The 23684-nt window shown below is 44.9% G+C and overlaps 1 long non-coding RNA gene across 1 annotated transcript in view; it reads right to left on the bottom strand.

Annotated features, from left to right (window-relative positions):
- LOC131383054 (uncharacterized) overlaps positions 1 to 23684 on the bottom strand; it is a 35555-nt gene that overhangs the window by 3876 nt on the left and 7995 nt on the right. Inside the window, exon 2 of the long non-coding RNA XR_009212775.1 lies at positions 18233 to 18332. This is a non-coding gene — a long non-coding RNA (uncharacterized LOC131383054). The remainder of the gene's footprint in view (positions 1 to 18232; positions 18333 to 23684) is intronic.

Raw genomic sequence — 23684 nt, forward strand, 5'->3', positions numbered from 1 at the left:
CATTAAGTTTATAGCATAGTGGGAAATATAGACATCAGAGAAAATTAATACAAAGGTAATGAAAATTACAACAGGGAAAATGAAAACCGCAATATCAATTGTTCCCTTTAATGAACATGACGTCTTCTCTCTGTAAGTAAATGTTGAAGTGTTCATCTAGGACGTTGACATACCTCATGAAGATTGTCCTGTGTATTTCGTATTTATCATCGTGATGGTGTGTGGAATTTTCCTCCCATTACATTTTGTGTCAGGTTATTATTGGTGTAAAACAAAGCTATTGATTTTTATAGATTTATTTTGTAACTAGGCACCTTATTAAACTCTTTTATTGTGTTTTAAAATTTGGTAATAGCTTTTCTACCAAAAGCAATTTTCGCTGACCTCAGGATGATGTTCTCTCTCTAGATCTGCCTTGTCTGTCTCATCATGTTGAAAGTAAAAGCTGTGTATGAAAAAAATGCCTTGGAAATAATTCTCTCCTGCTCCTTGGAGCAAGTCCACTTCTTAGGGGACATTGGTTCTAATTCACCGTAATCATGCCCTTCTCTTGAACTCCTTCATCCTTTTATACATCCTTCACCTTTTTATACATTTTTTATACTTCAACCTCACCTTCCACTCGCCCCCACCCGCCCATCATTCTTAGCCAGGGAGGGTGGTGTTTGCTCAGAATGGGAACTTGAGGACATTTCTTTCAGAGATGATGTGGGCAAATCTGTAGTCTCAGGTGAAATAGAAGTCAGGAAGCTTGGGTTTGGATGGATAGCGAGGTTAGTCCCATAAATTCACTGTTGCATCCATTTGCTTATTTTTTTGGAGCCTTGGCTTGCTGTTCCCTCTTTCTGCAATGCTGTTCCCGCAGGTGTCCATGGGACTCATTTCATTGTTTTATTCATTTCTCTGCTGCCCCAGCAACTTCTGTGAGCCTCATTCCCAACCATTTTACTTCAGCAGCAGCCACGCTCTCCCTATCCCCCAAGCCCTGCCTCCCTTACCTGCTTTTCTGTCCTTTCTGGGCTCATCTGCTCCTGACCTGGGATATATTGATCTCTTTATGGCGTCTATTAGAATGTAAACCTCCTTGGAGATTCTGACATTGGTTTATTCCTGTATGCCCGGTGATTCAACCACCATTTGTTCCTTTCTGGGCTCTCAAATATGTGTAAAATAAATGAATCCAGCCAACCCCCAAGTACCTGCTATGTGCCATTTTCTGAGTGAGCTCTGGAGATCCACTGGTGAATGCATCAGACAGAGTCAGTGTGTCAAGTCCTAGGCCACAAAGGGTAGAACAGGGCTCCCCAGAGAAATTTCTTTTCCCTGTGTGGGGTGCAGGCTCCGTTCACTGGAGCATCACCACTTCTGCCTCAGGGATCCTGGGAGCCAACACCAGCCTGCTTGGTGTGAAGACCCTGGAGCCCTTGCTGTTGTCAGTAGGTCGTCCCTGTTGATCAGACACCATCTTGCCCTCGTGCTCAGCTCCTGCCGCTCTGTCTTTGCAGATTTGAGTATATTCTGTCCAATACTGTCCAGGAGGGCTGCACTTTCACATGTGTGGAATCAGAGTGGCTGGGATACCTCCAACCCACTTCTATCCATACAGACGGTCCCCAACTTAATGAGGGTTTGGCTGAATGATTTTTCAACTTTACCATGGTACAAAAGTGTTACACATTTGGTAGAAACCCATACAAGTATTCTACTTTTCACTTTCAGTGCGGTATTCAAGAAATTACATAAAATATTCAATACTTTATTGTAAAATGGGCTTTGTGTGAGATGATATTGCCCTACTGTCAGTCAGCTAATGTAAGCGTCCTGAGCACGTTTAAGAGAGGCTGGGTGAAGTGATATTGTTCATTGTTAGGTTAGGTGCGTTAAGTGTGTTTTTGACTTAGGATATTTTCAGCTTACGATGGGTTTATCAGGATGAACCCCCTCATAACTCAAGGATCATCTGACATCCTCAAGGTCAAGAGGTCTCTAGGTTCACAGATATGTACTGTTCCTGTTTTTCAGCCCATGTATTTTTCGTATGCCTAAGGCTTTTCATTGTTAATCATTTATGGGAATTTTGAAAGAAAGGGAAATTCAGAAATTGACTCAAGTCACATTAAAAATTGTTTATTGTGATTATTAATGGTGATTAATAGACATGTTTTTCTTACCTTTTTATTAAAATAACTTCAGTCAACTGCTACTTTTCTGTCTTCTCCCCTTTCCTTCTTTTTAAGGTCAAAAAGTCTATCTCATATACCATATTTTTAATTATTCAAAAGACACATTTTTTCACATTCCAATATCTTTGAGATCGGGATGCATACTACAGTTGACAGCTTCCTACAGTCTCTGTTGGCCCAACAACAATTAGGATATTATTAACCTTGAGGACTAATTTGTGAGGTGAAATTGTAATCACTTCCAGCATTAAAAAAATGCTGTGTCAGCAACATGAACATCAATGACACTGATGTTCACCTGAAATTTGAAAAGAAATCCACAAGTTTGAGACTTTAAATATAAAAAAGCTTTAGGAATACCTTGACTAAATTATGTCACTTATATGACAGATTTATCTATATTTTAATCTAAAATAATTCTTTCACTAAAATAAAAATTCGAAGGTACTAGAAATCATTGCATTACAGCTTAATTGGCAGCCTTTTTCTTTCTTTTGTAGTGGTGCACAAAATAGTAGTTCCTCTTATAATTTTTGCTATCTTAGGTTTGATGAAATACATGACACGTCACCATGAAATATATTCACAGAGATGTTAATAATTTCTTCCCTGCTCTTTTCTTTACACAGTCCTCTGCTTCGTTCCAATCTATTTATCTAAGAAATAACAAAGTTCATGTTGAGAGATCCATTTTATAACTTTTACTTGTATAACTTTACTTATTTGCTTGTTTGTTCTGTTGGGAAATGCCAGGTTTCTAGATCAGAGACAGATTTTTAATTGCTCACATAGCCATCATTGCACCATTCCCCATGCATCCATCTCCCTCAGGGTGACAAACCGAGATCCAGATGTAGGAATTTGGGCCACCGGAGAGGAGTATAAATTCTGCAGCTGACATAAAAGCTGCTGACATAGCTGCTCCTCCTCTTCTCACCCCAGGTAGAGAAAGAGAAAGAGCTTTTGCTCTGAAATGTAAACAAAGCCTCTCTGGGGAGAGAATGAGAAGGTCTCTAGGTCCATCAACCATTGGAATATAAACACCCATCGCTAGGGGAGACGCTGCTGCCAATCTCTCCGGAAGTTACTATCTTTAACTTCCAAGGTTTGTTGCCATTCAAACGTCCTTTAACCCAGGTTGCCAGCACCTATTGCTCAGAAAGCAGTGACCCTGTAAACATGGAAATACGATTTGTTTCCCCAAAATCATGCTGATTTATGTTAATATCTAAAGAAGAGTCCTGTGGATTGGGAGGTTGGGGGAGGCAAACAGTAAATTCTAACAAATGCTTGATGAAGTGGGAGAGAGAATGTCAAAATCACCAGAAGTCCTTAATGAGAGGGCCCTGTATTTGTTCAGAGGGATTTCATTGATACAGTGAGTGGAGGTAGAAGCTAATTTCTTAAAGGAACTGGGTATGGACTAAACTACAGGGCCAGAATCAAGTGGGGAATATTTTGGCTGTACTAGAAGGAAAGGAGTCAGAAAATAGAAGGAAGCAGCGTCAACACAGGCAAGCTTGCGCGAGTGTATTTGTGCAGTGAGTGATATGACTATTTCTTTGACAAACAAAATCTTCAGTGCGAGTTTAACAAAAATCACAAAATGCTTGATGTGAATGGATTTCCTGTGGACCCTACTGAAGGCGAGAGTTCTGTGTCTCAGCATCCACTAGTGACAGCCCACGAGGTGGCAGGAGCGCAGAAGGGAGAGGAGTGAAGCTATGGAGACCCAGGCATCATGGTGAGGGCTTCCACTTGCCACAGGCTGTGGAACTGGGGTTTCGGTGAAGTTCAACCAAGTCTCCCAGGGTTACATTGAATGAGTCCATTTTTATAGAATTGGGACAATGGTTGATTTTCTGCCTCGTGCTTTGTGGCACTACTTTTCTGGGTCCTATCTGTCAACAGTCAAGGGGCAGTGAGTCCAGGGTTATGGATCTAAGCTCTTTACAAGCCATTGGTCATTCTCAGCTTCATGGACATAGATTATACCTCTGCCTCTAGCCGTCCTACAACCCAATCCTGCTGTTCATTTTTTTTTTTTTTTTAATTGAGGTGGAGTCTCACTGTCACCCAGGCTGGAGTGCAATGGCGTGATCTCAGCTCACTGCAACCTCTACCTCCCAGGTTCGAACAATTCTCCTGCCTCAGGCTCCCAAGCAGCTGGGATTACAGGCACCTGCCACCACATCCAGCTAATTTTTGTATTTTTAGTAGAGATGGGGTTTCACTATGTTGGCCAGGCTGATCTCGAACTCCTGGCCTCATGTGATCCTCCCACCTCAACCTCCCAAAGTGCTGGGATTGCAGGTGTGAGCCACCGTGCCCAGCCCTGCTGTTCTTAAGGCTGGAAAAGCAACTCCAAGCTCATATTCTATTAATAATGGCTGGGGAAATTTTTCTTTGTGGCTAAAATCTATATGCATCAGCTTTGCATTCACTTATTCATTCATTCATTCAACCCATAAGTACTATATGTCCCAGTCCCCAATTAGCTCACATCTGGAGAAGGAGCTATTAATAGATTAATATGTGTAAAATTATGGCCTAGAGGTCCTGGCCTAGTAACACCATCACAGAGGCATGCACAATGCACAATAAAGGAGAGCGTGGTTGTTTCTGCTTGGAGCCTTGGGCAAGACTCCCCATTAAAAGTGTTATAGGCAGGCGAGGCGTGGAAGGATCGGCTGTATGATGTATGCCAATAGAAGAGGTGCAGATCAGCATTCTAGATCAAAGGGAAACATGAGACAGGACAGTACAAGGGCAAATTGAAAGCTCACTGTCAGGGGAATGTAGAGATGTGAGTTGGAATGTCAAAGAGATGGGCTCCCATCTCTGCAGGGCTTTACTATAAAGATTAGTAGCAATGGTCTTTATGCTCATGACCAAGGCGGGCCATAACCCTGCTGTTGATGAAGTGCCCCCATGTACATGGTGGGAAGCTTAATGCCTGGGGCAGAACCAGGCTGGTCTTTCTCTACTGCATTCCCTGGTTCTGGCACAGGGTGTCACAGAGACTCAGTGTTCAATGAATATTTATTGATTGAAACAAATGAATCCTTTGGTAGTCTGACTCCATGTATTTAGCAATTGTAACATTTATGCTAGCCAAATCAGTGTCCTGGTACCACTTGATATTCTTGAATACGATATAAAAATTTCTGTTGAGTCCCTGGTGCATACAATAAGGTAAGTTTCCAAATTTAGAATTGCATAATCATTTTTACACAACTTAAGGAGGAGGCAGATGCGAGAAGAATCCATGTAATGTGCTGAACATCATGCAGCTGCGCAATTGCTTTGGACTTTGTTTTATAGAGACAACGGCTTTCCCTGAATTTCTGAAGGAATGCATATTTTCTTGCCTAAGAGCTAGCAGCGAGTGGCTGCCGTGACAGTTTTAGCAACTGAATGCATCCTCGGCTGAATCTCAAGATTCGGTGGATAATAGACTGGTGGTCTGCTGTGCACTGTTGCAATGCCGAGCATTCACCCATACAGCCCCTCATTGCTCCTTTCAGAATCACTTGATGGCTGGCATTACTGGGAGCTGTCTCGCCTAACAGCGGCTTCGTAGAATGTATTCCCATCACTCTTAAGAGAAATGTCTGGGGGGAAGAGAGGGGAGCTGCAGGCTAAAGCTGCGGGGCTGTTTCTAACAAAAATATGTCTAAGATATATATATCATATATATGATATATATATCATATATATGATATATATATATATATATATATATATGCACCTAGATGGATAAGTGTAGCAGACAGCCACCCACCCGCTGTGGTTCCAGAGTGACTGTCCCCAGCCCCCAGAGGACAATTGCACTTGCTTTGCTTTTGGAAATTCTCTATTGTGCTCATGCCTTTTATTCTATAAGCAGAGTTAGGGCTTAAAATGTAAATGCCATCTGACCCAGTAATTTCACTCCAAGGCAAATAACAAAGGTTGATATCAAAAGACATTCCCTGTAAGATCATTTAAAATGGAAAAATATGCAAGGTACTCAAATGCCCAGTAAGGAGAAGCAAATCATATGTGTGCAGCAAATGTAAGAGGTTTCCCAAAATTTAATATGTAAAGATATTCATAATATATTCTTAAGTGACATGAAGCAAAAATAATATAAAATTGTGCTGACGGAAAGTTTACAATTATGTGATGTGTACAAACATACAGGCACATGCATGCACACACATAAACATACACACACACATTCACATGCACAACCTGGTTCTAAGACTACATCAAGATTGGCTGTCCAGTCCCACTACTGGGTATGTATCCAAAGACAGTGAAATCAATATGTTGAAGAGATATCTGCACTCTTATGTTCATTGCAGTATCATTCACAATAGCCGAGATATGAAAACAAACTAAATGTATGTTGATGTACCACTGAATGTGGTATATATACATCATGGAATACTATTCACAAATGGCGTCATTTGTGACAACATGGATGAACCGGGAGGACATTATGTTAAGTGATATAAGCCAGGCACAGAAAGACAAATACTGCATGATCTCACTTAATATGTGGAATCTGAAAAAGCCAAACTCACAGAGGTAGAGAGTAGAATGGTGGTCACCAGGGGCTGGGCGTGGGTGGGTATGGAGATGCTGGTCAAAGGGCAGAAAGTTTCAGCAAGGGATAAGCTTTTGAGATCCATTGCACAGCATGATGACTATAGTTAATAATGCAATGTGCATTTCAAAATCATTAAAAGATTTTTTTTTTTTTTTTTTTTGAAGACAGGGTCTCACTCTGTTATCCAGGCTGGAATGCAGTGGTGCGATCTCGGCTCACTGCACCTTCAACCTGCTGGGCTCAAGCAATCCTCCCACCTCAGCCTCCTGAGTAGTTGGGACTACAAGTCTACAAGTGCACACCACCACACCCGGCTAATTTTTGTATTCTTTTGTAGAGGTGGGGTTTCACTGTGTTGCCCAGGCTGGTCTTGAACTCCTGGGTTTAAGTGATTCTCCTGCCTTGGCCTCCCGAAGTGCTGGAATTACAGGCATGAGCCACTGTGCCCAGCCAAGAACAGATTTTAAATGTTTCACAACAACAAAATAAGTATGTGAAGTGATAGATATGTTAATTAGCTTGATTAATTCATTCCATAATATATATATAATCAAAACATTACATTGTACCCTATAAATATATACAATTATTATTTGTCAATTAAGAATATATTTAAAAAGAAGAAAACAGATTGACTGTGGAACTGGTGGCATCCCTGCCCCCCCCCCCCCACCCTTCACCACCTCTCAAGTATGTGTCTCCTTCCCTGAGTAACTGGCAAGGCCTGTGAAAGGGGAACTGGGGAGGGAGGAGTGCAAGGTAAAATTTACGAGACTATTTTTCCAAAGACAGATGACAAAGTTCAAAATAATTGGGACAAGGGAGGTTTTTTCCCTCTCCTCCAGAAGTATATAGACTTGGGCCATGATTGAGTGGGGCCTGAAGAAAGCACAGTTCTGCTTGGCCCTTGCAGGTTTGGGGCTGTTATAGGGGCTCTTTGGTGAAGGGGCGTGATGTCCTCTTGGATGGCAGTGGCCGTGGTGCTGAGGAGTGTTGCTTGTGCCCTAGAAATCACAAGATGACTGGTGTGAAAGTCACTTCTTCCCCTGTGTGAGCGCCCCTTGTGGATGCCCAAAATCAACTGGGGAGAATGGGAGAGTGAGAGTAAATGAGCCAGGAGAATTGTGGAACAAATAGTGCTGGTACCTCCTGAGCACCCATGTACAAGGAGGACCCAGGGATGTTTGAGAGGCCTGTTTAGACCAAAGGCTGCAAGAAAGCGCATCAACATGTAAACAAAGATGATCTTCTTGCTTTGGGAGTATCCACCCTTTTAATTTTTTTCTTATACTTTTCATATATTTAAGTTTTTGAAAGTAAGCATGTGTATTAGTCCATTCTCGCATTGCTATAAAGAAATATCTGAGACTGATCCTGGCTAACACTGTGAAACCTCGTCTGTACTAAAAATACAAAAAATTAGCCGGCCATGGTGGTGGGCGCCTGTAGTCCCAGCTACTGGGGAGGCTGAGGCAGGAGAATGGCGTGAACCCGGGAGGCGGAGCTTGCAGTGAGCCAAGATGGCGCCACTGCACTCCAGCCTGGGTGACAGATCAAGACTCTGTCTCACCAAAAAAAAAAAAAAAAAGAAGAAAAAAAAATATCTAAGACTAGGTAATTTATAAAGAAAAGAAGTTTAATTGGCTCATGGTTCTGCAGGCTGTACGGGAAGCATAGTGTCTTCTACTGAGGCCTCAGGAAACTCACAATCATGGCGGAAGGCAAAGGGAAGCAGGCACATGTCACATAGCCAGAGCAGGAGGAAGAGAGGAGGGGAGAGGTGCCACACACATTTAAGTGACCAGATCTCTCACTTGCATTAATTACCACTTTCAGATACGTAACTTCCTAGAAGAGAAGGCAAGAGGGCAGGCAGAGGTGAGAAATGGTGGAAATAATGCTAATTTACCGGGGATGATGTCATCTGTGGTTCTGGCTAGGGCCAAGGGAGTATGATGGCATAGATGGGTAGGCATGTGGCTGAAGCTTTGTACCAGGCTCACCTCTGTCTTGTTCTCAGGTCCCCAGTGTTGTTGACACCCCAGGGTGGAAGCTGTAGAGTAGTCAGCATTTGGATGCCACATACTGCAATCACCCCTGGTCGTAGATGGGAAAATGAGGCATGGCATGTGTGCTGACTGTCTCACGGCTACTCAGCAACTAGTGGCTCCACATTCCCTTCCTCCTATCTCACCCTGAACAGGCTGCCCCAATTTTTCATGCTGAAATCCAATCACAGCCAAAGCAATTTGGGACTAAGCAGAAAACCTTCCCCCTGCCCCCTCTGCAGAAGCTGGCTTCTTAGTGGCATGTACTCTCAATAAGAAGCTCAGTTTTTCTTGGCTATGAATAAAAGTGATATGATTATACTTATGAAGCCTGTGCCTACAGCTTTTATCAAAGTAGTAATGACACTTTGGAAGGGGAAAGGAAGGTGTAGCATTCTAAGCATCAGTCCATATTTCAGAGAATTCATAGCTTTTGGATTTTGTGGTATTTGAACAAGAAAAGAAAAACAACTTGAGTTATTTAAAACTATATAGATACACTTACGAATAACTAATGTAAGCATAAACACACCCTTATTCAGTTTCTATCCTCGTTTTGATGTTCCATATTATTAAGCCAAACCTCCCAGTACCCCCTGCTACCATGCCATCTACCTTAAAGATCACTGGATTTGTAAAAAGAAAATTCAGTTACTGGGTTAAAATACTTCTGAACTCTGGCTGGGTGTGATGGCTCACGCCTGTAATCCCAGCACTTTGAGGCCGAGGCGGGTGGATCACAAGGTCAGGAGTTTGAGACCAGCCTGACCAACATGGTGAAACCCTGTCTCTATTAAAAATGCAAAATGTAGCCAGGCATGGTGGCATGTGCCTGTAATCCCAGCTACTCAGGAGGCTGAGGCAAGAGAATTGCCTGAACCTGGGAGGTGGAGGTTGCAGTAAGCTGAGATCGTTTCATTGCACTCCAGCCTGGGCGACAGAGCAAGACTCCGTCTCAAAAAAAAAAAAAAAAAAAAAAAAAAAAATCTGAACGCAAAACATTTGGTCTGCCTTATTAACGGCATTCATCTGTGCATTCCTTTCTGGAAGCTTGTTTCAGCAGAAGTGTGTGGGTATCTAAGCAACCTTTGAGGCTTTGGGTGGAGTGGCATTAGCTTCAGCACCAAACAGCGTGGTTCTTGGTTCTGAGTGCCCATTTGAAGGACCTTGAAGCTTTTTAAAAGTACAGCTCTCCCAGCCCAGGTAAACTGATCCTGAATCTCCAGGGCTGAAGCCCTGGGCACCTGCAGTGATTGAAATTCCCCGCTGTGCTGTGCACGCTCTGGGAGGACTGAGGACTACCCAGGCAGAAGCAGTTTTTCAGCTAGATGCTGACAGTCTGGAGTCCCTTGCTCCTTGTAAAGGCAAAACAAGCTACTACTAGAGCATCTTGAGTAAAAAGAACGAAGCGCCAGAAAAATAATAAGAAAGTTAAAAGATAATTCACATTCTGCTGCCTGTGTTCCTTTTGAATTAAGTTTATTTTAGGAACAGGCTTATCAAATTTGCCTGGAAGACACTACTGTCAGTTTCCATGATATTTTATGAGCTGCCATTATTCTCCCTCTACTGAGAGCGCCCTCCCTGAATGTGTCTGCCTTTGTGGAGTGATGCAAACACGACTGTTTATGCATCGTGGTCTCAGCATGAAGTTCAGCTCCTCCTTTCTCTCTCTCACTGTCCATCCTCCTCCCACCACCCAAGCTGAGGTCAGTTAGGATGTCCATTCATGAGTGGAGAAGACTTTTCTGGAAGGGTCTTGCATGGCAGTGGTGCAGAAGCTGAATAGAGACAGCTTGGTGCTGTCAGGCGCCTGGAGAGCTCGTTCCCTGAAGTCATCTTCCCTGTCTGGTCCCAGCCCCTGGCCTGCCGCCCCTCCCTCTCCCCACTTCCCCTCCTCTTCCCTGCTCTTCCTCCTTTCTCTCTCTCACTCTCAGGTAGGGCAGCTTTCCCTCCTCTGAAGCAGGGTGCCTGCCCACATGCAGCCCTCAGGGGACACAGCTGCCCCCACCCACCCACGTAGAGAGGATCCTGAACAAACACCAGCGTCTGCCTCAGAGGACTTTCCACCCCAGGTCTCAGGATAATAAACATTCTACCACCTCTTTGCACATACCACCCACCCTGCAAGTTCATGTCTGTCCTCCCTTCTCTTCTGCCTCAGGCCTTTGGCTCCCTCCCAGACACGCCTGGCTTCATCCATTCATTCCTCCATCATCTGTTTACTAAGCACCATGTGCTGGGCACTGGGCCTGTCCTTGTGCAAAGGGGCAAGTCAGAAACCCCTGCAGTAACCTCACGGAGGGGACATCGCCGTGTGCCCAGGTCTAGTCTACCACGAAACTTCCTCCAGGAGAGCCCTAGAGCACTGGGCCCTTTCCCACAGCCGGGCTTTGCCAAGGGCCACTCTGGCCCCTGGGGTAGGTGGGCGACTGTGGCATGAGTGTGACTGCGGGGATGTGCTGAGTGTGCGAGGGGTGTGAACATGTGTGAGTGTGAGTGTGCCAGGGGGCCAGGGGCTGTGAGTGCGTGTAAGTGAGAAGGTGGGAGGGTGTGTGTGTATGAGGATGTGTGGCTCCAACGGGCTTGATCTTTGGAATCGTCTGCACCTGGATTCCATCCTGATTTGGCCACTTCTGGGGCTGTGAGCTTGGTGTCTCAGGCTTCAGTTTCTCCTCCGAGAGGTGAGGTGGCTGAGCATCTGTGTTAGTCTGTTTTCATGCTGCTGATAAAGACATACCCGAGACTGGATAATTTATAGAGAAAACACAGTTTAATGGACTCACAGTTCCACATGGCCGGGGAGGCCTCAGTCATGGTGGAAGGTGAAAGACATGTCTTACATGGCAGCAGACAAGAGAGAGAATGACAGCCAAGCAAAAGGGGTTTCCCCATAAAACCATCAGATCTCATGAGACTTATTCACTACCATGAGAGCGGTATGGGGGAAACTGCCCCTATGATTCAATCACCTCCCACCAAGTCCCTCCCACAGCACATGGGAATTATGGGAGCTACGAGTCAAGATGAGATTTGGGTAGGGACACAGCCAAACCATATCAGTATCCCTCCTGTGGGAGTGGCAGTGAGGAAACCTCTGCAGGACCCTTGCCAGCATACCCAAGACCCCAGGCCAGTGTTCCCAGGGCCTGTTCTGAGCTCCCTTGAGGGCGAAGCACCTTCTCCCTGTCAACGCCAGCTTTGCTCCAACTGCTAGAACAGGCTTCCTGCTCCTCCAGCCAGACCCACCCTGGCCACATCTCTGACCCCCGTCCCCCCACCCCATGGCTCTGATTCTCACCTCCTTCATCCTATCCCCCAGGATGTCAAATCTCCCATAGAGCTGTCCATCCACAGTTCTGGCTCTTCTATTCCTCAGGCCCACTCACCCCAGGCTCCTGGGCAGGTTTGGCCAATAGTAGGCCCCAGAGGAAGATTAGGGATGAGCGGGAGGAGGGGGTGCTGGTCCGCATCACCTCTCTGCTCGCTGCTGGGTCTCTGGCAGCAGCTCCCAAAGGCAGCATACCACACTCCATCTCCAGCCCCAGCTTCCCGGCCCCAAACATCACCACTGCCCAGCCTTCCTCCAGCAAGGTGGCTGTGACTGTCAGACATGCCAGCCCCAGGTTACTCAGCTTGCCCTGCTGGCTCCTCACCTCCTCTGCCACTTGGGCAGTAAGAGCCCTGCATTGCATTCTCTCTGTTTGAAATCCCTGTAGAGGTTTTGCTTTTGTTAATGTGGCTTTAACAGATACGTCTAGTTTGGGTTTCTTTTTTTTTGTTTGTTTTTTGTGTTTTGTTTGTTTGTTTGTTTGTTTGTTTGTTTGTTTGTTTGTTTTTGAGACAGAATCCCTTCTGTCACCCAGGCTGGAGTGCAGTGGTGCGATCTCAACTCACTGCAACCTCTGCCTCCTGGGTTCAAGTGATTCTCGTGCCTCAACCTCCCCAGTAGCTAGGATTACAGGCACGCACCACCACACTCGTCTAATTTTTGTAATTTTAGTAGACAGGGGGTTTCACCATGTTGGCCAGGATGGTCTCGAACTCCTGACCTCAGGTAATTCACCCACCTCAGCCTCCCAGAGTGCTGGGATTACAGGCGTGAGCCACCGCACCTGGCTGGCACATCTAGTCTTTAAAAGGAACCCGCAAATCTTTCCTTTGGCACTGCCTCACCCTCTGTCTGCACTCCGTCTCTCCCTTTCCCTCGCAACACCTCTTGAGAGCGTCACCACCACTCCCTTGTCCATCAGGGTTCTCTTCCAAAGTGGAGGGGACACTGTGCTCAGCTCTGCTCTTCCTCTCTTCTGCAGATCACCTCACTGGCTCTCGGAATGGCTGAGGCATTTTATGCATGACCCCCAGGAGGACAGAAGCAGCACTATCAGAACATGACAGACTTTCCAGAATTTTATGAAATTCTTCTAGTCACTGGTGTAGTCTGACTTTTTCAAGTGTTGAAACCTAACCCCCAGATGATGGTATTAGGAGGTGGGGCCTCTGGGAGGTGATTAGGTCATGGGACTGGAGGCCTCACAAATGGGATTAGTGCCCTTCTCAAAGAGGCCCCTGAGAGATCCCTCAGCACTTCCACCCCATGAGGACACAGTGAGAAGGTGCTGTCTCGGAATGAGAAAACGGGCCCTTGCCGGACATGGAACCTGCTGGTGCCCTGATCTTGGTCTTCCCAGCCTCCAGAGCTATCCAAAATACATTTCTGTTGTTTATCAGCTACCCAGTTTATGATGTTTTTCTATAGCAGTCCAAAAGAACTAAGACACCATGTATGGTAATGATAATAAAAATCACTGTCATCATGTAACACATTTTCTGCACATAGTGTATATTAGGCATCACTCCACTACATGTGTGACATTTAACATTTAACCCACATATGTATCCTATGATACAGGAAACGGTCTTTTATCCTCATCCCTTTAAATGGGGAAACCGGGGCCAAAAGGATTCAAAAGTCAGAGAACCCACTGTATGCCTATTCTGACTTCAATTTTCCTCTTCAGCTTAACTCCTCAACAAAGTCACGCTTACCTGGTGTCCCGTGACATATTCGCTAACCTACAGGTGGGAACTGAGGCATAGTGAGTGGGTGGGTGCCAGAGAATGCCTTGAATAGCCAATTAGCATAGGGCTTGGGGCCTGGGAGTGCACCAGGTGGGGCATTTCTTACCCAGGCTTATGGCATGTGGAGCTGGTGGGAATTACTTTTAATCACCTAAAAGAATACAAGGTGTGTGCCAAGGTAAATACTGCAACCAGGTCATCAAGCCAAGGGGGAATCTTCTGGGGTAGATGGCATAGCTGGACACTGAAGGAGCAGACAGCTTTGGGAGCAGCCGGGGACTGGGTCCAGAGGGCCTGCGGTCATTCTCAGCTGCTGTATGGGTGTCCTCTGTGCTCTGTCCCATGGTGGCCTGTCCAGACATTCCATGTATCATGCACTCTGCTACCCAGGTCCAAGCAAGCAGGGCCAGTGCCACAGATGATGGGAATGGGCTTCAAGTTTCAAAGTCCTGGGGAGCTGGTCAGGAGCGTGGTCCTGGGCTTGGGTGCTTGGGTATGGGTGCTGGGGCTCCCAGACAGTTGCTTGCCTTACCCGTGCCTGGGCCTTCTGGAATGCACCATACCGTTCCATGAGCCTCATGATCCAGGCCACAGCCGTGCCTCTGACCTGCTCTCCTGCCACCTCCCCTCACTCACTTTGCTGCAGTCACACTGGCCTGGATTTGTTCCTGTTTCAGGTGTGCTTCTCTTTGCATTTGCTGTTCCTCTTCCTAGAGCCTTTGTGGCTCACTCCCTCACTTCCTCCAGGTTTCTGCTGAACTGCCTTATTATCTGAGGGGACTTATCTGAATAGGCTAGAATTCCCACCCCCATCCCATCGCTCCTAACCCCTTTACCCAGCTTTACTTTTCCTCAGAGCCCCTACCACATGCTAAAAGATTCTCTGTAATGTCCTTCTTCCCCCAACCCCAACAGGATGACGACTTCTTAAGGGCAGGTGTCTTAGTCCATCTGGGCTTCTATGACAAAATACCACAGTCTAGGTGTTTATAAACAACAGAAAATTAGTCCTCACAGTTTTGGAGGATCGAGGTTCTGGCAGGTTCTGTATCTGGTGAGAACTTGCTTCCTGGTTCACAGATGATGCCTTCTAGCTGTCTTCTCATATGGCAGACAGGGTGAGGTGGCTCCCTGGGGTCTCTTTTATAAGGATGCTAATTCCAGTCATGAGGGATCCACCTTTATGACCTCCTCACTTCCCAAAGGCCCCACTTTCTAATACCATCATTTTATCACGTTGTGAGTTAGGATTTCAACATATACATTTAGGAGTGGGGGTAGACAAACATTTCGATCATAGCAGCAGGGATTTATGTCTTCCTGCTAGTATACTATTAAGGCCTGGAATGTAGTAAGTGCCCTAAAAATGAGTGGTGCTAGCAGAAATACAAAAAGACAAATGATCAAGGCTATTTATTGCAACCCTATTTATAATAATGGAAGATTACAAATGACAAATTTTCATGGATGGATGACTGGTTGAATAACAGTGGTGCTTCCATGTAATGGAGCATTAGGGTATAAAAGGAAGGAAGATGATCGGAGGCCACAGTGCAGTCATATTAGGTGATGAGAACAAAGAGAACAATATGTTTACATACAATACGCTTCCATATATCTCAGAAAGGTAATACAAATGATATGGCTTGGCTGTGTCCCCACCCAAATCTCATCATGAACTGTAGTTCCCATAATCTCCATGTGTCATAGGAGGGACCTAGTAGGAGTTAATTGAATCATGGGGGCAGTTACCACCATACTGTTCTTGTGATAGTGAGTTCTCACAGGATCTGATGGTTTTATAAGGGGCTTTTCCTCTGCTTCATGCTGCACTTCTCTATTGCCTGCCTCCATGTAAGACATGCCTTTGCTCCTCCTTTGCCTTCTGCCGTGATTGTGATGCCTCCCTAGCCATGTGGAATTGTGAGTCCATTAAATCTCTTTTCCTTTACACATTATAAATTATCCAGTCTTGGGTATTTCTTCATAGCAGTATGAAAATGGACTAATGCAGTAAATTGGTATTGGTAGAGTGAAGTACTGCTATTAAGATTTCTGAAAATGTGGAAGTGACTTTGGAACTGGGTAACAAGCAAAGGTTGCAACAGTTTGGAGGGTTCAGAAGAAGTCAGGAAGATGTGGGAAAGTTTGGAATTTTCTAGAGACTTGTTGAATGGCTTTGACCAAAATGCTGATAGTGATATGGACAATAAAACCCAGGCTGAGGTGATCTCAGATGGAGATAAGGAACTTGTTAGGAACTAGAGCAAAGGTCACTGTTGCTATGCAAGAAGACTGATGGCATTTTGCCCTGCCCTAGAGATCTGTGGAACTTTGAACTTAAGGGAGAGAATTTAGGGTATCTGGTGGAAGAAATTTCTAAGCAGCAAAGCATTCAAGGGGAAGAAGAGCACAAGAGTTTGAAAAATTTGCAGCCTGATGATGCACTAGGAAAGAAAAACTCATTTTCTGGGGAGAAATTCAAGCTGGCAGCAGAAGTTTGCATAAGTAGTGAGGAGCCAAATGCTAATCACCAAGACAATGGGGGAAAATGTCTCCAGGGCATGTCAGATACCTTTGCAGCAGCCCCTTCCATCACAGGCCTGGAGGCCTAGGAGGAAAAAATGGTTTCCTGGGCTGTGTCCAGGGCCGCCCTGCTGTGTGAAGCCTCAGGACTTGATGTCCTGCATCCTAGCCACCCCAGCTGTGGCTTCAGAGGGTACAAGCCCCAAACCTTGGCAGCTTCTATGTGGTGTTGAGCCTTTAGGGTCACAGAGGTCAAGAATTGAGGTTTGGGAACCTCTACTTAGATTTCAGAGGGTGTATGGAAACACCTAGCTGTCCAGGCAGAAGTTTCCTGCAAAGGCGAAGCCCTCATGGAGAACCTCTACTGGGGCACTGCAGAAGGGAAATGTGGGGTTGGAGCCCCCACAAAGAGTTCCCACTGGGGTACTGCCTAGTGGAGCTGTGAGAAGAGGGCCACTGTCCTCCAGACCCCAGAATGGTAGATCCACTGACAGATTGCACCATGCGCCTGGAAAAGCCACAGACATTCAATGCCAGCCTGTGAAAGCAGCCAGGAGAGGGGCTGTACCTTGTAAAGCCACAGGGGGAGAGCTGCCAAAGGCTGTGGGAGCCCACCTCTTGCATCAGTGTGCCCTGGATGTGAGACGTGGAGTCAAAGGAGATCATTTTGGAACTGCAAGGTTTAATGACTGCACTATTGGATTTTGGACTTGCATGGGGCTTGCAGACTCTTTGTTTTGGCCAATTTTTCCCATTTGGAATGGGTATATTTACCCAATGCCTGTACCCCCATTGTATCTAGGAAGTAACTAAATTGCTTTTGATTTTACAGGTTCATAGGTTGAAGGGACTTGCTTTGTCTCAGATGAGACTTTCAACTTGGACTTTTGAGTTAATGCTGGAGTGAGTTAAGACTTTGGGGGAATATTGGAAGGGCATGATTATGTTTTGAATTGTAAGAACATAAGACTTGGGAGGGGCCAGGGGCAGAATGATATTGTTTGGCTGTGTTTCCACTCAAATCTCATCTTGTTGTGAAAGGGACCTGGTGGGAGGTAATTGAATCATGGGAGTTGTTACCTCTAAACTGTTCTCGTGATAGCGAGTGAGTTCTCACAAAATCTGATGGTTTTATAAGGGGCTTTCCCCCATTTCATGCTGCACTTCTCTCTTGATGGCCATCGTGTAACATGTGTCTTTGCTTCTCCTTCACCTTCTGCCACGATTGTGAGGCTTCCCCAGCCATGTGGAACTGAGTCTGTTAAACCTCTTTTCCTTTATAAATGACCCAGTCTTTGGTATTTCTTTATAGCAGTAGGAAAATGAACTAATACAAGGAATATATGTATGTGTATATGTGTGTGTGTACATGCGCCTGTGTAAAAACAGTGCTGGTATAAATCTTAAAATTAAAAAACCGCTATCTCAGAGGAAAGGGATAGCAGGTAGAGAAGCTCAAATTCTTTGAATATGTCTTGTTTTGGAATTTGACTTGGGACATGTAAATATTTTTACATAGTTGCAAAACAAAATCACCATTAAAACCATTCATAAAAATAGAAGGCAAAATAGGACAAATTTCATGATATATGCATTTGATGTCATACCACACAAAGAGAAAGTATTTCAAGTGATTTCCAAATATGGTAATTACAGTATACATTCCAAGTGGGATATAATGTCAGGACCAAAAAAAACAACCAAACAAACAAACAAAAGCCAAACCAACCTCCCAAACCCCCAAGCCCTTCCCACCAAAAACCTGCTAAAGATCTTAAACAGTTTTCAGCAATTACCTTTTTGGTGATAGTGTTGGCATTCTTATTCGGAGGCTATTTGTGTGTGAGTAGAAAGCAAATCAGTAATGATGCTGGTGTCACTGAGAACCAGAATTTTCTGTATGGGAGAAAAAAGAATAGAAGTAAGATTAATCAATTTTAGTAAAAAGCCTACATCCAGAATCTGGATTGGAAGCTAGCAGTATGAATTAAGATGTGTTTTATCTTAATTTTTAGAAATTCCCTAGACTTCTTTTTTTTCTTTCAAGACAGAGTCTCTCTCTGTTGCCCAGGCTGAAGGGCAGTAGTGTGATCTCAGCTCACTGCAACCTCTGCCTCCCAGGCTTAAGTGATTATCCTGCTTCAGCCTCCCACGTAGCTGGGATTACAGGCGTGCACCACCATGTCCAGCTAATTTTTGTATTTTTAGCAAAGACAGGGTTTCACCATGTTGGCAAGGCTGGTCTCAAACTCCTGACCTCAGGTGATCTGCCTGTCTCAGCCTCCCAAAGTGCTAGGATTACAGGCATGAGCCAACACGCCCAGTTGGAAATTTCCTAGCTTTACAAAAGGCCTAGCAACAATGAATCACTATTAATTAGCACCCTTTGAACCTGGACTGTGGTCTCTAAATATCATTTCCCACAAAAAGGAACCAGGGCTCTTGAGAAGAGTTAATACAGATTCTGCAGTCAAGGAAAATGCAGGATGTGTCTAGAACTTGTCATAATATCAAAGAAACCTGTTGGAGATTACTATAGGCACATCCAAAGAACCCTGGAAGAGAACAGGCAAAGCTAAGCTATCACAACAGGAAGTAAACTCATGATTGCTTGGGGCCAAGATTTGGAGAAGGGTAAGTGATTGCAAAAGGATATAAGACAAAAGCCTACTGTTTTTCTTCTTGGGCGAATCTGAACCTGAAATTAAGGTTGATGTGTTTTGGAGAGCTTTGTGATAAGGTAGGCAGGTGACCACCAGAGACTTCCTTGAAAGCTCAGCTGGGGCAGATCCCAGGCACAGGAAGCCGAGATGGAAACTGCCCTTTCTAGCTGTTGCCTCTATTCTGCCCTCCTCCCAGATGATCTGTGGTTGTTTTCATTTTTCTGAGCTTCCGACTCATATTGTGAATGGCCCACTTGACCTCTAGATTGGATGTCTCATAGGCATTCAATGTTTCCAAATCTCAAGCTGATTTCTTGACCTCTCACCTGCAGCTTACACATTAACCTTACTTTAGGCTTTTCCATCTCTGGGAAACTACCACCTTCTGCTCAGTAGCTCAAGTCAGAACATGGAGTCCTCTTGACTTTTCTCTCCTCTACTGCTCCCAACCCCCAACCCATCAGCAAGAGCTGTCTGCTGTACCTTTGAAGAAGGTCTTAAATTGCCCTCTTGCCTCCTGGTTCACCAGGACTGCTCTGTGCAAACCACCACATATCTCCTTCACATTGTCAATGAAAAGAGTCAAACTCTGTAAAATATTTGAAGAGATTTATTCTGAGCCAAATATGAGTGACCATGGCCCCCGACACAGCCCTCAGGAGGTCCTGAGAACATGTGCCCAAGGCGGTCAGGGCACAGCTTGGTTTTATACATTTTAGGGAGACATGAGACATCAATCAAATACATTAAAGAAATACATTGGTTTGATCCAGAAAGGCGGAACAACTCAAAGCAGGGGCTTCCAGGCTATAGGTGAATTTAAACATTTTCTGGTTGACAATTCATTGAGTTTATCTAAAGACCTGGGATCACAGAAAGGAAATGTTCAGGTTAAGATAAAACATTGTGAAGACCAAGGTTCTTTTGAAGTCTTAAGGTGGCTGTCCTTTAGAGATAACAGATGACAAATGTTTCCTATTCAGATCTTTAGAAGGTGCTAGACTTTTAGTTAATCTCTTTAGGATTGGGAGGGTCTTGAAGAAAAAGAACTAGCTATGTTAATAGAGATTCTTTATAGATGCAAATTTTCCCCCACAAAAGACAGCTTTGCAGGGCCATTTCAAGATATGGCAAAGAAACGTGTTTTGGGGTAAAATATTTTGATTTTCTTCCTTGTCTCGTAATGTTATGCCAGAGTCAGGTTGGAAAGTAAGTCATCCTATATAGGGTTAAATTAAACCCATCTGATGAGAATTTATGATTTGTAGAACATGACTCCCCAGACCCTTGAGATAGAAATTCGGGCAAGATAAAAAAATCAGAGGATAGTCCTCAGGATCACCACGATGTCTTTCAAACTCACTGCTCTCAGAGCCACCTTCCACACAGCAGCCAGAGGAACATTATTCAACCAACTAGATCTTATCACGCCAGACAGTGGCTTCCCCTTGCACTTCCTGATTAAAATCCTGAATGTGGCTGGGTGCAGTGGCTCACGCCTGTAATCCCAGCACTTTGGGAGGCCAAGGTGTGTGGATCATAAGGTCAGGAGTTCAAGACCAGCCTGGCCAAGATGGTGAAACCCCATCTCTACTAAAAATACAAAAATTCGTCCGGGCATGGTGGATCATGTCTGTAATCCTAGCACTTTGGGAGGCCGAGGCAGGTAGATCACAAGTTCAGGAGATCGAGACAATCCTGGTTAACATGGTGAAACCCCATCTCTACTAAAAATACAAAAAATTAGCTGGGTGTGGTGGCAGGTGCCTGTAGTCCCAGCTACTCAGGAGGCTGAGGCAGGAGAATCACTTGAACCTGGGAGGTGGAGGTTGCAGTAAGTCAAGATTGCACCACTGCACTCCAGCCTGGGTGACAGAGCGAGACTCCATCTCAAATAAATAAATAAATAAAAAAATAAAAATAAAATCCCGAATGTGCCTTGCCAGGCCCTGCAGATGTCCCATCGCCCTGCAGTTATCTTATGCCACTCTCTTCTCTTTTGTTTTCTTGAAAATGCCTATCTCTTCATTTACCAAAAGGCCTTTGTTCCTAGTCCTGCACTTGGAATGCTCCCGATCTCTGCTGCATCCCTGGCCCCAGCAGAGCCCTGCTTTCCAACTCCATTGACCCCCCAGGACCCAGTGTGGATGCCAGATCCTCAGCAATGCCTTCTCTCCTCTCTCCAACCCCTGGTATTAGTCAGAGCTCCCTGCTATCCTAGGACACCACCTTAAGCACCCTTCTTACCTAGTTCTCTCTTCTGCCTGTAATTATATTAGGTTGATGCAAAAGTAATTGCATTAAAAGTAATGCAGAAACGACCATTACTTTTGCGTCAACCTAATACATTTACTTACAGGTTTATTTGTTAATGCTTGTCACCCCATGAAACTGTGGGTCCACGGGGACAGGAGCCTATTGGTTTTGTTACCTACCACTTCCTCCCTCACTGAGGAGCTCGGTAAATATTTGTTAAGTGAATGAATGGATTCATTGACACTGCTGATATCATATCAGCCCTTTTGTTAGAAGCCTTTAAAAACCTCCAGTCTCGGCCGGGTGCGGTGGCTCACGCTTGTAATCCCAGCACTTTGGGAGGCCGAGGCGGGCGGATCACGAGGTCAGGAGACCACGGTGAAACCCCATCTCTACTAAAAATACAAAAAAAAAAAAAAATTAGCCGGGCGTGGTGGCGGGCGCCTGTAGTCCCAGCTACTCGGAGAGGCTGAAGCAGGAGAATGGTGTGAACCTGGGAGGTGGAGCTTGCAGTGAGCCGAGATTGCACCACTGCACTCCAGCCTGGGTGACAGAGCGAGACTCCATCTCAAAAATAAATAAATAAATAAAAATAAATAAATAAAAACCTCCAGTCTCCTATAAGGCTCTATCTTCCTTATTCCAAATTGCTTCATACTTTGCTTTATTTTTTTTGGAGACGAAGTCTTGCTCTGTCACCCAGGCTGGAGTGCAGTATATGATCTAGGCTCACTGCAACCTCCGCCTCCCGCGTTCAAGCGATCCTTCTGCCTCGGCCTCCCAAGTACCTGGGACTACAGGTGTGTGCCACCATTCCTGGCTAATTTTTGTGGTTTTAGTAGAGACAGGGCTTTGCCATGTGGGCCAGGCTGGTCTCGAACTTCTGGCCTCAAGTGATCCTCCCACATCAGTCTCCCAATGTGCTGGGATTATAGGCGTGAGCCACCGTGCCTGGCCCATACTTGCTTTCAATTTATTTTTTTGCATCGCATACTTCCACTCCACACCCTATTGCTAGTTTCACCTCAGTGTAGCCACATTTCTCTTGGCCTCTGGAACTCTATTTTCCATACTAAAACCTTTATCATCCTTTAAAGTTCAGCTCCAACTTCACTTTTTTGGTGCGGTCTTTCCTTCTAGAAGTCTGTAACATTTGCTTGTAACACTCTTTAGCTCATGTTTCTTTCTTCCTCATAGTAAATCAGGTGCTTTAATATCTCCCTTTAACACTGAATTGAAAGAAGAAAAATCTCTTAGTTGTTGTGATATTCATCTAAGTTTGTAGCTCATAGGAGTTGCCAGAGAAAGATATGTTTGTCAAATTAATAAAAGCTTTCTTTAGTTAAAATACTGTCCTCTGCAGTTACAAGATTCCATCTCCTGGATCTTTTAAAGCGTTTGTATTTCTCAGTATAAAGCATTCACAAAAGGATTCACTTTAAACCTTGCTGTGGACTGATCCCGCTGGGGATTTTCTATTAATCATTTAGTATTGGGTATCTGGTGACGGCAGTTATAAGGAAAAGCAATGGGAGCAGAGAAGCAAAATCCTGCCCGAGGCACATGATGCTCTTTGCACAGCCTGGTCTTTGAGTTATCATCTTTGTAAATGGATATGGTGGCACAATTTCAGTGCCAAGAAGATAGACTGTTTTCATTTATTTTACATTGTACGTTAGGACCTAAATATAAATATTCCAGCTATTCATCTCAGCATGATTTGGTTGTGGAAACATAATCGGAATTGTCTAGGAGACGCAGGCAGTGTCTATTTTGGTCCTGGCACAGGAAACTCAGCCTTTGTCCATTTTTACAGTTTGATTTACAGGAGGTTAAAAATTCATAATGCAGCAGCTAACCTCCAGCAAATATTGTTTTTTGCATGAGCCAATTCAAACGCTCCCTCATCTCAGGTTTCCTGTTCAAACGGTCTAGAAATGCAGAGTTTAGCTGCTGCTACACCAGCTTAAACTACTGAAAATCAGCCAGCCTTTGCCCTGTGGAGATCAGGAGGGGCTCAGCCCAGAAGACAAAGAGAGGGGCTAGGGAGCCCTTCATCCACCTCTCAGGCACACTTTCTATGTCAGCTGCCTGATGCTTGTTATTTTACTTAATCTTCCAGTAATCTCATGGCGTAGACCCCATTAGCTTTACTTTTCAGAAGCAGGAACTGAGACAGGTTAAGCAACCTGCCTGAGCTTGCGGTACTGGTGAATGGCCAAATGGCTTGGCCTGACTGTCAGGCTGCGTGTGGGGCTTCCTGCTGCAGACAGGATGGTGGGATGTCTGCAGCTTGCTGCTGGCTGTCCTGCTGCCTGCATGCAGCGAC

This window comes from Hylobates moloch, unplaced genomic scaffold, assembly GCF_009828535.3.
Source record: "Hylobates moloch isolate HMO894 unplaced genomic scaffold, HMol_V3 SCAFFOLD_1, whole genome shotgun sequence".
NCBI lineage: Eukaryota > Metazoa > Chordata > Mammalia > Primates > Hylobatidae > Hylobates > Hylobates moloch.